This window comes from Penicillium oxalicum, chromosome VIII, assembly GCF_001723175.1.
Source record: "Penicillium oxalicum strain HP7-1 chromosome VIII, whole genome shotgun sequence".
NCBI lineage: Eukaryota > Fungi > Ascomycota > Eurotiomycetes > Eurotiales > Aspergillaceae > Penicillium > Penicillium oxalicum.
In genome coordinates, this window is record NC_064657.1 from 699,098 (window position 1) to 706,937 (window position 7,840).

A 7,840-nucleotide genomic window follows, 5' to 3' on the forward strand; every position below is an offset into this window, starting at 1 on the left:
CTACTTCTTAATAAACTACAAAGTAATATCCTAACTTTTATAGCTACTAGACTATTAGACTACTCTAATAGATATAAGAATATCGTAAAGATTACCGCCCTAGACCTTTTCCGAACCTTTACTAAGGTAATCTATAAACTAGAAATTATAAATTACTAATTCTCGAGCGTTATAACCACGATAACTAGAAAATCCTTAAAACCCTTATTAGACAAATATAAATACCTCCTATTAAAATATATATCCCTAAGAGGTAAATCGCTATAGGAATAGGTAAAAGAGTAGACTAAAGGCCTAAATTAGGTTACTCCGAATAGTAACTACTTCTTTTACGGAAGAAAGGGCTATACTACTAAGGACTACGCCTATTTAGTTATTATATCGCGAATCCTAGATTAGTGTTACGCGGTGCCGACTGGTCACTGTGAGTTAGAACGTCCTAGGCCGATACTTGCCTGCTATCCTAACTTCCAATCCTAAGACCTAGTCTCTCAATCGTACCGTTGCTTCGCAAAGCCTTACTGCGGGTTAGATCCTGTCGAGTGTCTTGCAAGACGTGCTAGAGGTGCGCGCTAAGTAGGTTAATCACTAAGTATTACCACTGAGTGAATCCCCTACCTGTAGGTTGGTTTGTCTTAGAGTTGAACCGTGGAGTGCAAAGTGCTTTAAGGTAGTAACTAAGTAATAATGTGCAATTAATCGCGAAGAACTAAATATATAATGCTAAAAAGAGTGTCCTTATATATCCAGTCCTTCCTATTACTAATAAGTCGAGACTTATTACTAATACGCTAGGACTTATCACCGATAAGTCTATCCTATCACCGATAGGATATAGTCACGTGCGGGTTTACCGTTCTTGTATTTATAGTGTAATTCCGGTGCTAGTAAAATAGCGGCCGTTTCCTGCGTCGCGCTAACCGTCTTATAGAGTAAGAGGGTATCGTTTATATCGGTTAGCTATAGGCTACTTCTAGTACCTACCCTAAATATCTCCTCCCGGGTCCCTCGGGGCACGCCTAAGTATACCAAAACGCACGTAACAACGCTATTCCCTAGTGTCCGTAGAATAATTAGTCCTTAGTCGTCACTCAAATAACTACGGCCCCCGCGCTTCTTTGAGGTCCGTAATATTATCCCCTCCTTCCCTATCCTTTGTCCTTAAAGGATTTAAGCGTTAGTATCCCCTTAGGTTTGTTTACTATTTTTCTGTTTTCTCCCTATTTCTTTTCTTATAGCCTATTCTGCTAACTATATCTTCTAAGGCTTCTATTCGTAAGAACGCTTTAACTCGTCGTATCGAAGACGAAGGTTTTTAATCTATAATTCCTTGCGAACGTTGCGTTCGCTTAAAACGAGTGTATATTCGCGCTAATTGTTCCGATCGCTATAGTAACTACGTACGCGCTAGCGATAGTATAAAGTGTATAATGCCGTCTCCTTCGTTTACTAATACAGAGTGGCGTCGTTTAGTTAAGTCTTAAAATTAAATTAAGGAGGAGGAGGAGGCTATCCTAGCCAAGCTCCTTCGGCTCCGAAAGCAGAAATATTTGTTACAAAAACGTGCTAGCGATTTTATCGCTCGAGACTTTAAGGAAGTCGCCGAGTTAGAAGAGTTAGAGCGTCGCGAGGTTGAAGAGCGCGAACGCCTTGAAAAAGAGAGGCTCGAATAAGAGCGTCTCGAATCCGAACAAAATAAGCGTGCTACAGAGAGTACCCGTACCGCGACCAAGGTTCCTTTATCTGCTATAGCCGACGGCTAAGTCCTTACGGCGTCGTTAGAGGATCCTACTCTAACTTAGTTATTAAATAATCCTTCCTTTTCTTAGGCCGACCTAGATTCCTCTTGTTAGTTAGGAATACCGGTCGCCCTCTCCTATCAGTAAAACCGTCGAACCAGCTAGTAGCAGCCCCTTAGGTTCTTAATAGGTTCCTATATATTTTCTGAGGTATCGTATCCTTTCTACTTTACTAAGTAGTAAGGCTTTCCGCTAATTTTGTTAGTATCTAGGATTTCTTCGACCTTATATTTATTTTCGGTTTCTTCTCCGATTTCCACGTTAGTAGCGATTTTAGCGTTCTTAGGTGCTTTTTCTAATAATAAGACATAAAATATAGCATAGATACGTCGCATGCTATTAGGTAGCTTCAATCGGTAATTAAGCAGTCCTGTTTTTGCTTCGATTTTAAATAGTCCCAATTTAAGGTAGTCGAGCTTTGCGCTAGGTCGTATAGTGCGAATATTACGTCGTAAGAGGTAACTTTCTCCCCCTTTCGAAAGTCCGGCGCCTCCTAGCGCGACTAATCGTAGTAGTTTTTTATGCGTAGATTAAGAAACTCGATATCCCTTATCAGTTACAAATATAGTTGCTTAAGCCTAGTCGCTAGTAGTCTCGACGATTCTGCGAGTAGCTATTTTCCGATAGTTTTCCCGATAATAGTAGGATTAAACCTATAGTTAGCGAAGAATAGTATTTCTCTGGTAGTAGCGTACATAGCGTTATTATACGCCAACTGCGCTATTAGTAACAATCCTACCTAGTCATCCTATTAGTAATTGACGTAGTGTCGTAGATATTATTCTAGAGTTTAGTTAACTCTTTCGGTTTGTCCGTTAGTTTGCGGGTAGTACGCGGTAGAGAGTCTATGCTTAATACCGAGTTGATCCGCCAATAACTACTATATATTCGATATAAATAGTTTGTCTCTGTCCGAGGTAATCTTACTCGGTGTTCCATAGTTAGCAAACACATATTTAAGTAGTAGGTTGTTACGGACCTCAAAGAAGCGCGGGGGCCGCAGTTATTTGAGTAACGACTGAGGGCCAATCATTCTGCGGACACTAGGGAATAGCGTTATCACATGCGTTTCGGTATACTTGGGCGTGCCCCGAGGGACCCAAGAAGGAGATATTTAGGACAGGTACCAGAAGCAGCCTATAGCTAACCGACACAAACGATACCCTCTTACTCTATAAGACGGTTAGCGCGACGCAGGAAACGGCCGCCATTTTACTAGCACCGGAATTACGCTATAAGTGCGAGTGACTAGTAACTTATCACGTGACTATATCCTATCGGTGATAGGATAGACTCATCGGTGATGAGTCCTGGCGTATCAGTGATGAGTCTCGACTTATTAGTGATAGGAAGGACTGGATATATAAGGACACTCTTTTCAACATCATGTATTTAGTTCTTCGCGATTAATTGCACATTATTACTTGGTTACTACCTTGAAGCACTTTGCACTCCACGGTTTAACTCTAAGACAAACCCAACCTATAGGTAGGGGATTCACTTAGTAGTAATACTTAGTGATTGACCTACTTAGCGCGTACCTCTAGCACGTCTTGTAAGACACTCAACAGGATTCAACCCGTAGTAAGGCTTTGCGAAGCAACGGTACGATTGAGAGACTAGGTCTTAGGATTAGAAGTTAGGATAGCAGGCAAGTATCGGCCTAGGACGTTCTAACTCACAGTGACCAGTCGGCACCGCGTAACACATTGATCGCCCTGTCTTTGGACCGTGAAGCATAGTTATTATGGTAGGTAACGACAGTACCCCGAAAGGAAAAACTCCTACTCGAACTACGATAACCGAACCCGACTCAGACGACGAACGTGATATGGAGATTCAGAATCTCAAAACTATCGTCGGATAACTTCGAGAACATCTTGATTAACTAGGCGCGAACTACAACGTCTATTCGATAAGCGTGAAGGACCACTTAGAGCAACTCCATGCTTAAGTCGTCGCTTCAGCCCTAGTAACTGCCGTTAGAGCACCTAAACTCCCGAAGGCTAAGACCTTCGATAGCAATAGACAGAAATTGCGAGGATTCCTGACGCAGATAGATATCCATATCGACGTCAACAAAGGACGCCTTGTTAGCGAAGGCAGCAAGGTCATTTTCGTGTTAGCCTACCTGCGAGGATAGGCATAGGACTAGCTCGAACCATATATCCGCGAGTACTACGAAAAAGATAGCGATAAATAGAACACGACCACGCAATCAATCTTTAGCAGCTACACTACGTTTCGATAGCACCTCGAACGAACTTTTGGCGATATTAATACCAAGAAGATAGCTAAACGCAAATTGAAACGAATTCGATAAACAGGATTAGTATCCGCCTACACGGCCGAGTTCATGTAACTTGCAGCGATACTATAATAGGAAGACTACGCTTTGATTCCGTACTACGACCACGGACTTAAACCCTATATTAAGGACGAGCTTGCGCGGATCGATCGACTAGACACTATAGAAAAACTTATCGACGTAGTAGTACGAATCGACAATCGCCTATACGATCGACAAATAGAAAAAAGGGAAATTAAAGGATAGCGCCGAGGCACTAGCCGACCATTATACTATCGGTACGACAAACGACCAAACAGACTATAAGGGATAGCGACCCCTATAGACTAAAGCTAATAGAGCTCGACGTAGCGAGACTCCTAAGCAATGAAGAGAAACGACGAAGAGACAACAACTTATGCTTTGAATATAGAAAAGCAGGGCACAGAGCGCGTAAGTGCAAGGAAAAGCACAATAACGCAAAGCCATAGGCGCGTGAGCGCAGCGACAGACGCAACAACGCAAGGCTATAACAAATGAGGGCAACCCAGGACGATTAGGTTCCGCCTTAGCAGCTACGAGCCACCGACGATAGCTCTAAGACGCCGCTACGTAACGGCAAGAAGGTACGCATCGCCACTACCCGCGAAGGGGACCGGGCGAGTATACGGAACCAAACCAAGAAGGGTAAAACCTTAGACACCTTCGACGACTACGAAGAACGGGCGGGAGTAATACGACAAATTACTAAGGATATAACCCCCGGAACCTTCGCAGACGATATAGTTCACCGCGGCCTAATCAGCGCAGAGCACGCGACGGAAGAATTTCCCGAAATAGATTAGGAGAATATCGAGAGTCAAGGGTGGACCCAGTACGGCCTATAGGACCCTACCGACTCCTAGGAGTTATCCTACGAAACCCAGGAAGGAGCGGGACGGACCCCGGGAACACCAAGCGAAATCCCAGAAACTCCACCGCAACTCCCAGGGAAGGATACCACTGCACAGCCTCAGGAAAGGAACCCCCAAGAGAATACAGAACAATGTCTATGTAACAACCCAAGGTGTGCATGCAGAGGATACGCACGATACCCTTAGCACGATCTCAGAGCCGTGTAGGTTATTACGACGATAGATGCTAGGTACACGCATCAGGAAAGGTCGAGAAGAGCCTCGAACCTAGACCTCTATAATAGGAAAAGAAACCTAACTAGAAACCAGAATACGTAGGAGTCTGGTTTGAAAAAGAAAACTACGCGACGAACAGCGGTAACTCGTAGCGATAGCCTAGGGACGACACATGAGGATTACGGCCAACATCATGCTCAGATCAACTATAGTAATAATCGACTCGGGAGCAGCTAGTAACTTTATGGATCCCAGGTACAAGAACCGCTATCAGATTAAAGGACAAGAAAAACCCCAGGTCGTGCTAATTATCGGACTTAACGGAGAAAGTCTTGACTAGGGATTACCTACGAAAGCGGACCCCTACTAATAGTTATTAGAGACCACTTCGAAGTTATTAACTTCGACGTGACCCTACTAGGACAGTACGATATCGTTTTGGGCGTTCCTTGGTTAAGGAAGCATAACCCCGATATTAACTAGCAAACTAATACCTACTCTTTAGGTGTAACTGTCGAGTCACGAGCGAGAAATAGACCGGAAGGAAACAGAACACGCTAACGATACTTAGCTATAGGGTGGCAGGTGCTCACGAGAACCCTCACGAAGGCGAACTTAAGAGGAGTTTTCGGCCAGGAGGCAGGCCTAACAGAAACACGATCGATACACGAGACATCGCGACGGTTAAGCAAGGAAGTAATATGACCGACCAGGAACTAGAGGAATATGTCCTCGTTCACGACGTAGCAATAGCTCTATGCGCCACGGAAGCGCTAGAAGAAGAACACAAAATACTAGCGGAATATGCGGAATTCTAAGACGTGTTCACGCTACTAAGGGATAGTGAGCTACTAGAGTATAGTCCGTTCGACCATAAGATAAAGATCAAGGACGGCGAGGAACTAAAGTTTATGCCGATCTACCTACTATCGCAGAAAGAGTTAGCGACACTAGAAGAATATATAAGGATAACCTTAAGAAGGGGAATATTCAACACTCGAAATCTTTAGCAGGATATCTAATCCTATTTGTACCGAAGAAAGGAGGGGAACTTAGAATGTGCGTTAACTACCGACAGCTCAACGATATTACGATTAAGGACCGGCACCCGTTACCGTTAATTAACGAAATCCAAGATATTATCAAGGAGCGAAATATTTCAGCAAGTACGATATTACTAACGCGTACATCGACTCCGAATCAAGGAAGGAGATAGTGAAGACGGCGTTCAGAACTAAATACGGGCACTACGAGTACAAGGTTATGCCGTTTAGTCTTACTAACGCACCCGTATTATTTCAACGGTTTATCTTCTATATCTACAAGGATACCTCGACAAGTTCGTGATCGTATACCTCGACGATATCCTAGTGTTCTCCAAAACCGAGGAAGAACACATCAGCATAACAGGAAAGTACTATAACGACTTAGGGAAGCAGAGGTAACGCTTAAACTTAAGAAATACGAGTTTTATATCCAACAGACAAGTTTCCTCGGATATACTATTAGCCTACGACTAGGAATAGAACAAGATAAAGTCAAGATACTCGAATAGCTAACGCTAATATGCGTCAAGGACGTACAGAGTTTTCTTGGACTTACGAACTACTATCGAAAATTAATACCGCAGTACTTAAAGTATATGCAGGACTATACCGATTCACCAAAAAGGGGATACCGTTCTAGTAGGACGAAGAAGCAGAAAATCATTTACCGCACTCAAGGGAATATATAACAAAAAGGCAGGAGAAGCGATCCTAGCTATATTTAACTACGATACCAATTATTATAGAAACCGACGCATCTGATTTCGCGCTTAGAGTATAGCTCATACAACTAGGACAAGACGGCAAGCTCAGACCTATCGCTTTCTGTCTCGCAAGATAATACCCGCGGAAATCAACTACGACGTACACGACAAGGAACTGCTAGCTATATAGTGTCAGCATTTCAGACGTGGAGCCTACTTAGAAGGGGCCAAGCACATAGTGATCGTTCGGACAGATCACCACAATCTCACGTACTTTACGACTACGAAGAAACTTACAAGGCGACAAGCTAGATAGGCGGAGACCTTAGCCTAATACGACTTCAAGATCGTGCACTATAAAGGGACCGAAAACACGGTCGCGGACGCGCTTAGTCGACGACCCGACTATGAACTAGGTACCAAGGAGGTAGTACTAGCAATCTTAGCAAAAGATAACGAAGGAAACATCGTCTATAATTACTAGACGCTCGCAGCGACTAGCGAGGTCCAGAACGACGAATAGATCGAAAGGATTCGAGACGGTATACGGACCGACGAATTACTACAAAAGGTTCTAGGCAACAACACAGCCCTACGAATAACGGCTTAGTCTACATTCATAGACTAGTGTACGTTCCCAGAAACCTCCAAACACAGATTATATAGCTACATCACGACGAACTAATACAGGGACACCCTAGTATCGAAAAAACCATCGAAAAATCACGCGGAATTACTATATCCGGCACTATACAGAAAAGTCCGGAGTACATTCAGCAATATAACTCGTGTCAACGAAACAAGACGTCACGACACGCACTATACAGGGAGATAGAATTGGCCGAAGTACCATAATAACCATAGGAATAGATTA